Source organism: Eurosta solidaginis, chromosome 2 (genome assembly GCF_040869045.1).
Source record: "Eurosta solidaginis isolate ZX-2024a chromosome 2, ASM4086904v1, whole genome shotgun sequence".
NCBI lineage: Eukaryota > Metazoa > Arthropoda > Insecta > Diptera > Tephritidae > Eurosta > Eurosta solidaginis.
In genome coordinates this window covers 54026837-54035551 of record NC_090320.1, presented here as the reverse complement: position 1 = coordinate 54035551, position 8715 = coordinate 54026837, and the positions used below count along the sequence as shown (strand labels likewise).

General features: G+C 35.0%; 1 long non-coding RNA gene across 1 annotated transcript; it reads left to right on the top strand.

Moving 5' to 3' along the window:
• Window positions 1-898: 898 nt before the first annotated feature.
• LOC137242128 (uncharacterized) lies at window positions 899-4283 on the top strand. The gene is made up of 3 exons (XR_010950085.1): window positions 899-991; window positions 3771-3959; window positions 4049-4283. It is a non-coding gene; the product is annotated as an uncharacterized lncRNA (long non-coding RNA).
• Window positions 4284-8715: the final 4432 nt, after the last annotated feature.

Below are 8715 nucleotides of genomic sequence, written 5' to 3'. Positions count from 1 at the left end.
CAAATATTTTTAGGCTATGGATATGGCGAGAAACCAAAAACTAGTTGGTTGGCTATGGTATGGTTATGGCGTTAGCGTTATGGTATCATTAATCGATTACATTGATTTCCATAAGGTAGGTTCGATCAGCTGTTTTATCTGGTTATGGTTTTATGGTTATAAGTCACCATTAATTACACGTTAAGGGTGTTTCATCAAAAAAAAAAGCAAGAATTTCTTATCAGATCTTTAGGGCTGTTTATTCAAAGATACATATGTGACCTGGAATCATGAAACGACCCTATTGTGCGGTACGATTTGGCTCATATTTGGAACACATAATACATACAAGAATATAAAGCGACCTATGAAAAAAGTCGCCGCTAGGTGGCGCAAGGATCGGGATATTCACAAAAATCTTATTTGTGGTCTTAGATGGAACAAATATTACATACAGTCCATTAGAAGTGACATCAAAATATTTTGGAGTTGGAGGAGGACCAAGCATACATGGCGCAGAGTCGAGTAAAGTCATGGGAAGGATTATGTATTGAGGACTTAGATTGTAACAAATTGTCAGGAAAGAGTCTTTGTAATAATGAGTCACTAAATGAACTAAAACAATAACAAAAGCACGATTGCATCTATTAAACAGCCTATTACAGCTGATTTACCATTGCCTGATACAAGTAAAAATCACTCAATTCAAATAATGAAATTCATGCTGATGATGCCATTACACTCACAACAACATCGCTGTCATACGCGTCTACGGTGGCGTCGACAGCTGTAATCACCGGTAATGCTCTCTCACTAGATTCTTCATCTACTGCTAATGGTTGTGCTAAAGCGAATACAAATGCTTGCTTGGCTTCGACTGGTGTGGCTGCGCATTCAGTAACTTAGTACTCTGCTAGTGTGGTTAGTGAGGTAAATATTGGGCAATGGGCGACTGTGCCGAAAAAGAGGCCCATGAAAAATAATAATAATATTAACCAAGTTTGTATAAGAGGTACAAATGCTTCCACAGAACTCGTCGTTGCTGCTCGCCTTAAATGGCTACACCTAGCTTCATTTTCGTCCTCAGTATCTGAAGCGGATATCAAAGATTATGTGTCTAGACAGATTAGCTTAGATATAACTTCGATCTCGTGTTTTAGATTATTGAAAAAAGGCATCTCAATTTCTACTCTGCATAGAATTAACTTTAAACGGGGGGTGCCGGAGTCTGAATATGATAAATTATTAAGTTCGGATATTTGGCCTAAAAATGTCACTGTAAAGCCTTTTCAGTTTTTTCGAAAGGCTCAGAAAAAACCACAACAGAAGGGGTAAGGTGCAATAATAATGATTGTGGACTATAAATACATTTCCACAATGTTTCCGGTATGAGGACCAAGTCTGATATCGTGCATAACTTCAGTTCACAAATGGATTACGATGTCTTTGTTATCATTGAGACGTGGCTTAATGAAAACTTTTTTGACAGTGAGTTCTTTGACTTAAATATTTACAATGTTTTTCGGAAAGATCGAGATGCTGGTAAAACTGGTCGCCTTCGTGGAGGAGGTGTACTAATCGCACTCAAAAGGCAATTGTGTGCATTTTTAGTTCCACTAAACTGGTGATTCTCTGCTTGATCAACTTTTCATATGTGTTAAGGGTCCTACTTCGCAACGATCTTTACATCTACTGGCGTCGTATGTACCACTTCGCAGCTCATTTGAGCTATACAAAGGACAGGCTGATAATATTATTTATTTGATTCTCAACGATCTACACGATATCCATCTCTGCGTGCTTGGTGACTTTAACCTGTTTAACGTTCAATGGTCAGCTAGTGCTTCGAATTGTGGTCTCACACCGAATAATCTTGCTTCAAATCATGAATTGTATTTCATTGATAATGTTCTTAGTCTTAACTTAAGTCCAATTGATACGTATTTTAATTCCCAAAATCGGCTATTGGATCTAGTATTTGTTGTGAAGTCTGCGAGTGCACGGATCCGATAACTCCTTAGGAGGGGCATCATTTACCCCTGCATTTTGAATTCAAATTCTACAATTTTGTCTCGGTACCTTTAGAAAGTAAAATAACTTTTAATTATTCTCGTTGCGACTTTCCGAGTTTTAATGATTTTCTACTTGATATAAATTGGGAGCAGTTACTTGGGGGTCTTGATACCTCAGATAGCTTTTCTAGTTTCAAATCTTGCGTGCTCAAGCACTGCTTGGATTGGATTCCAGTTAAAAAGCAAAGTTCTTACAAATTGCCATGGTATTCTAAGCGTTTACTAAAACTGCGGAATCTAAAAAATAAATACTCTAAAAAATTTAAACTCACAAAGAAATATAAGCAGTATGTAAAATATTTCAATAACTTGAACAAATCCCTGTACGCCAACTACATCCATAATATTGAGTCCAATATTAAGTCTAATCCCATAACTTTTTGGAATTATATAAAATCGAAAAGGGTTTGCTCCAGTATTCCCACTGGCATTACCTTGATGGTACCACAGCGCAAACTCCAAGCGATTCAGCCAACCTATTTGCTGAGTTCTTTAAATCAAATTTTTCACGGGATGATTGTAATCAGTACCCTGATTTTTCGATCAGTCCAAACTCTGCTCTAAACTTCGGATCCCTTTTATTATCATCTGAGGATATTAGTAAAGCGATTTTGGAGCTTAAACCATCATCTCAGACAGATGTTGACGGATTTTCGCCGGTCTTGATGAACAATTGCCCTTCCTTAGTTTTTCCGTTGAGATTGATATTCAACAAGTCCCTATCGTCTGGTACTTTTCATTGATGATTGGAAGGTTACTTCTGTTAGGCCCGCTTTTAAAAGTGGCAATAAAAATTATGTCCGTAACTACAGACCTAAATAAATAGCATGAGAAATAATAGACAATTAAATAAAGACTAAAAACTTGAAATAAAAATATTAAAAAAAAAAAAATGTTTTAAGTTAAACGGTTTTATTGAAAACAATAGTTACATGAAGTAATAATAATACTAAAAACTAAAAATAATTAGGTATGTCCTAGGTATTAGTCATCACACTCCTCACCAATCTAGGGCGTTGACCACACAATTAAATAAAAGCGTTGGGCGCGTCAAGTTTCTATTGATAGGCATAAGTAAGACCAACTGAACCTTAATCGGGTTATGATACGCCTCACATTTTTAGAAAGTTCACGCGCCCAACGCATTTATTTGTCTGATCAACGCCCTAGATTGATGAGGAGTGTGATGACTAATACCTAGGACATACCTAATTATTTTTAGCTTTTAGTATTATTATTACTTCATGTAAGTATTGTTTTCAATAAAACCGTTTAGCTTAACATTTTTTTATATATTATTTTTCATGTTAATCATGTGTTGTTTGAGCGCTTGTGTCTCGTGGGGTAGCTACCATACATTGCCCATTGTGTTCAAAGTTACGATTGGATGTCGTATATGTTGAAAACAAAATTATATTATATCGTTTATTACATAAACGTTAAAAAACTGAAACGTTTTTGAAGTTTTATATGCATCTATGTATGTTACGATTCGATCCCTAGTCAAAATATTATCACCCACCATTCAAAAAATACTTTTTAAATATGTACATATGTGACCCGGCCTATGAAAAGGTGGCTTATGACTCAAAAAAGAGATTGCGAGAAACAGCTGTTAACAGCTGTTTTATTTTTTTTTTTTTGAGTCATAATCCACCTTTTCATAGGCCGGGTCACATCTGTTATTTCGTTTGTTTTTTATATATTTTTGTATTTTAGAAGCAATATAGCGATTTATTCGCATTGGCGGCTGAAGACGAAACAACAGCTGTGGGTAGACGTGGCGGAAGTGGGCGTGGTAGAAAGCAACCGACTAGTAAAAAGGATATAAACAACCATAATGCGAGCAATAAAAAAAACTCGGACCCAGTAAAAACCATTTACTCGTCAGACGAAGAATCGAGCGAAGTATGCTAAATGCCAAAGCGCTATTTGCTAGAAAATTATTTAATTGCTTTTATTACTTTATTTTTTTTTTTTTTATATTTTATTTATAGGAGGATTGGCCGAAAAAAAAATCTCGCAAGCCAAAAAACGAAAAAAAAACTATCAATGACTCTGACTGACAGTATCAACAACAAGGCTTTTATTGTTATGAAGTAGATCCGTATAGTAATGAAAAAGATTTTGCTAATTAAATTGTTTAAAATAAACTAAAAAAATTTAATAAAAATTCAAAAAGAGAAAAAAATTAATATTAAACAATAAAGTATGTATAATTAAAGAATAATAATGTCAATGTAGATGTTTCAAGTGTTGAAATATTCACGTTATATTTTTTTATTTTTAATTAAAAATAAAAAGTTATAAAAAATTACAATAAGCAAACATATATATATATATATAAATATAATTAGGTGCGATAAACACTGAAACAAGATAAAATGATTGTAAATCCTTTTGATTAAAATAACCACCATGAAAAAAATAAAAATAAAATAAAATATTACAAATGTATTTGTATATATACTAAATACAATTTTTACCATGTTTACAATGTAGTATGTTAGTATGTACATAAAGCCCAAATTAAACTTCCTTAACCCTAACGCCATAGTCGTATCCATACCCATATCCATAACCATCTCCAATGTGATCGACTAATGGTGCCTTAACCTAAAAATCGTGAAAATTTCATAAAAATGAGGAAAACGCAAAAAATTACAAACATATTCCACAAAAAATAAGTCTCTTAGACATAACGTATCCAAAACAATGAATAAAATCTACAAAAAGTTATTAAATTCAACAACTCAAACATTTTTAGGCTATGGATATGGCGAGAAACCAAAAACTAGTTGGTTGGCTATGGTATGGTTATGGCGTTAGCGTTATGGTATCATTAATCGATTACATTTATTTCCATAAGGTAGGTTCGATCAGCTGTTTTATCTGGTTATGGTTTTATGGTTATAAGTCACCATTAATTACACGTTAAGGGTGTTTCATCAAAAAAAAAAGCAAGAATTTCTTATCAGATCTTTATGGCTGTTTATTCAAAGATACATATGTGACCTGGAATCATGAAACGACCCTATTGTGCGAAAATACCGTTGTTCACTTTTTGATTGATTCTTATAGGAAATTTAACGCTCTTCTATCTTTCTTAGTTTTTTCACAAATCGCATTTAAAGCCAAATCGGACCACAAATACGATTTTTTGAAATATTTCAATCCTTGCGCCACCTAGCGGCGATCATTGCATTGTCATCGGGTTCTAAACTATATTCAAAGTTTCAAGCTTGTAGCTTATCGGGAAGTTACTTAAATTTTAATTACAAAATTCGTTCACAACGGCCGACCGCTCCACAGAGTTAAGCTAAACCATAACTTTAAACACGTTTTTCTCGAAAACTTGCTTTCGCACAATAGGGTCGTTTCATGATTCCAGGTCACATATATTAGGGTCGGTCGATTTGTATTGACGAAAGTTAACCGATATCGCGCCATCGATTTTTCGATAGGATTTGGGCCCAAGAAAAAAACTTCCACTACGCATACCCAAAAAAAATAATTTTCGAGCCTGCGAAATTTCATTTTTGTTTTTTACTTTTTTTCGACTTTGATTTTTAACCCTTTCGGTATGGAAAGGCGCTAACGGAAATACAAATTATTTTATATGTTTAATAGTTGCAGTGGAGGAAATAAGTGTTTTGTCCCATCAAAATTGTATTCGGTTAAAAAGAGGCGGTGGGAGGGGCTGGAACATATATGTCTCGTCAGTATTTTTGACTGGGACTTATTTGTCCCGTTTAGAAAACAATGAGCAAGTAATACAGTATAAAAAAATTGGTTTTTATTTATGGTAAGGAGCAAAACAGTTCTTGCATAGAGGAATCTGGCATTCTTCGCACAGTGTCCTTGTTCGCCTTTCTCTATTTTGTTGTGCACAACTTGTGCAACGCCTTCGCTTAGCAATGGGAACAGGAAGATGACCTGCAGATAGTTTCCTTTTTCTTCCAGATGTACCAGATCGACTAACAGCAGCTCTTTTTTGACCTTCGGCTCTCATATTTTCCGCCAGAACGATCATAAATCAAACCTGTGTTGCTTGCTCGGAAAACGCATTGACCTTTGTTCAGCTTTACGTCGATAATTGGCATTTGTTTGAGTTTGTCATAACGGTTCCCAACACTGCATAACTAGTAGTCTCTAGGAGATTGATACTTGTGAAGAACCGATCGAAGCACAAAGTGACATCTGTTTCTCGAATTGTTGCAGCTAATTGATTAACAACGCGCTCGCCTAGGGTTCCCTCGACAGTTCCTTCTTCTCTCCCACAGTAGATATTAAAATCGTAAGTATAGCCAGTAAGAGCATCACACCTGAGCCACATTTTAATACGGCGCTTAGTAGGCTTCAATGGTAGGTATTGTTTCAGGGAAGAACGGCCCTTGAACTTCGTCATGCTTTCATCGATACTTTGGTAAGCACTTTCGTTCCTTGCACTTTCAAATCGAGACTTTAAGCACTCCACAATATCTTCCACATAATACAGCTTGGATGCTCCTTCAGGTTTTTCAGATGAAACAAAATTCATTTTTGATGCCAGTAACAGAAATCTATCCCGCGATTTGCCGATTTTATAGCATCGTTTCCCATAGAACTATGTTTCGACCAATAGTGTTTCACAGATGGCAAACAATTATATGACATAATTATCATGCAACCAATGACGACTTTTATTTCTCCAATATCTGTTAGTTTCACGTTTTTGTATGCTGGTTTTGATTTTCGCATTATCTCAATTCGTTCATTGGTGCACTGAGTAATACGCATAAAGAGGCTTTCTGGGAAAATTTTCATAAATAAATTATAAGGATTGTCAGTCCTATCAAAGCGCTGGCTTATATCGGGAAGTCGATAACTGGTTAATGTTTTCCTTGGTACAAATCCTGGGTTGGGAGACGACCATATGGTGTTTTGAGCACAATCTGTGGAGTGCGTTGTTGGCAAAGCCTCTTCCGCATCCTCTTCACTATCATCCTCATGCTTCTTTCATCAGCAGATAAAACCTCACTATCAGAAGGCCCATAGTTATCATTACTGCCGTCCGAAAAGTCATCTTCCTCATTAGATGACTCCAAAATGCTAGCAATTGCATCCTTATCAAGCACTTTAGGCATTATGCGTCTGTACAAAATTAACAATAAGAGTTTATAAATAAAAAATAGTTTTAAATTATTCCAATAAATATCCAAGAAAAGGCATATTTGATCCTGACTGGGACACTTTGAGCCCGACAAGAATACTGATGAGACACATACGTCCCACCAGGATAAAAATGCCAGTAATTTTTTTAAATAACACAACAACTTATACTTACTTACATTAATATAATAATAGAGCACTAGCACAATAAATAAATATATTTTCAGTAAACTTTGAAGATAAGAAACCACGAAAAATCGCAAAAAAACCTACCACTTGCAAAATTCGCGTCCACTTTTGCGTTTGTTTTTTGACTAATGAAAACGTGTTTACCATTCAACTTCAAATAACGGAAGGAAATACCGTTAAGAATGGCATTATCTACGAAATGGGATAAATAAAGCCCATTAAATTCGCTTAATTTCCTGGCTAGGTATCTTCAACCATGTGCCGGGACATATAAGTCCCGTTCGGACCTAAAGGGTTAAGGTTTTTTTCACGACTTACTAAAAAAATTTTCATGTATACCCTGTCCGACCCAAAAGTGTCCGCTAAAAACGTTGGCGATAACAGTTTAAAAACAAAAAAATATCGCAAACATTTTTAGCGGACATTTTTGGGTCGGACAGGGTATACATGGAAATTTTACCATCAAATGAAATTTTTTTTTAGGGCATGAAAAAACCCTTACAAATCAAAGTCGAAAAAAAGAAAAAAAAAAAGAAATTTCGCAGGCTCGAAAATCATTTTTGTGGGTATGCGTAGTGGAACTTCTTTTTCCTGAGACCAAATCCTAACGAAAAATCGATGGCGCGAATACCTCTCGTATGAAGAAATTTTATTCTACCACGTTTTACACAATTACGAGATATTTGAACGTTTACACGAAAATATTATTGAATGATATTAACCCCCTTATTGCGAGTGTCGACCAGAGTAGAAAGTCAAACGTTAACATAATTGTAATGGATATATAAAGTATTGGGACGAATATTCACCCCTATTCTGCATTTCGACTTGGATTGGAATTTTTTCGATTTGGCAAATTTGGTCTTCTGTGTTCCAATCTCTTTCGATCCAACTTCGAATCGTTCGATTTTGTGTATTCTGCATTTCGATCGTAGTTCCGTTTTTCTAAGTTGCAAATTAGTTGGCGGAAAAATATTTTCTTTTTATTTTTTTATTAATTTATAACAGAATTTTAACAAAAATGTAAGTAAAACTTGTTAAGAAACGTAGGAGGCTTGATGATGATTGTTTTTTATATGTTTCCAGGTCAAAAACAACATGTCGATGTCGAAGTCCTTGGATGTATTTGCCCCGCAAAAGTATCTAACACATACTTGAAAGCATCTTTATTAAGTCGAAAGTTTTTTTTTGAACCCAATAAGGCAATAAGTCATTAAACTTTACCACTTTTAAGTTCAAATTCGTACAATTCGTCACTCATCTCAAATGGATTACACAAATCTCGCAATATTTGCCTTTCCATTTTCGGCTGGCCATTTTCGTA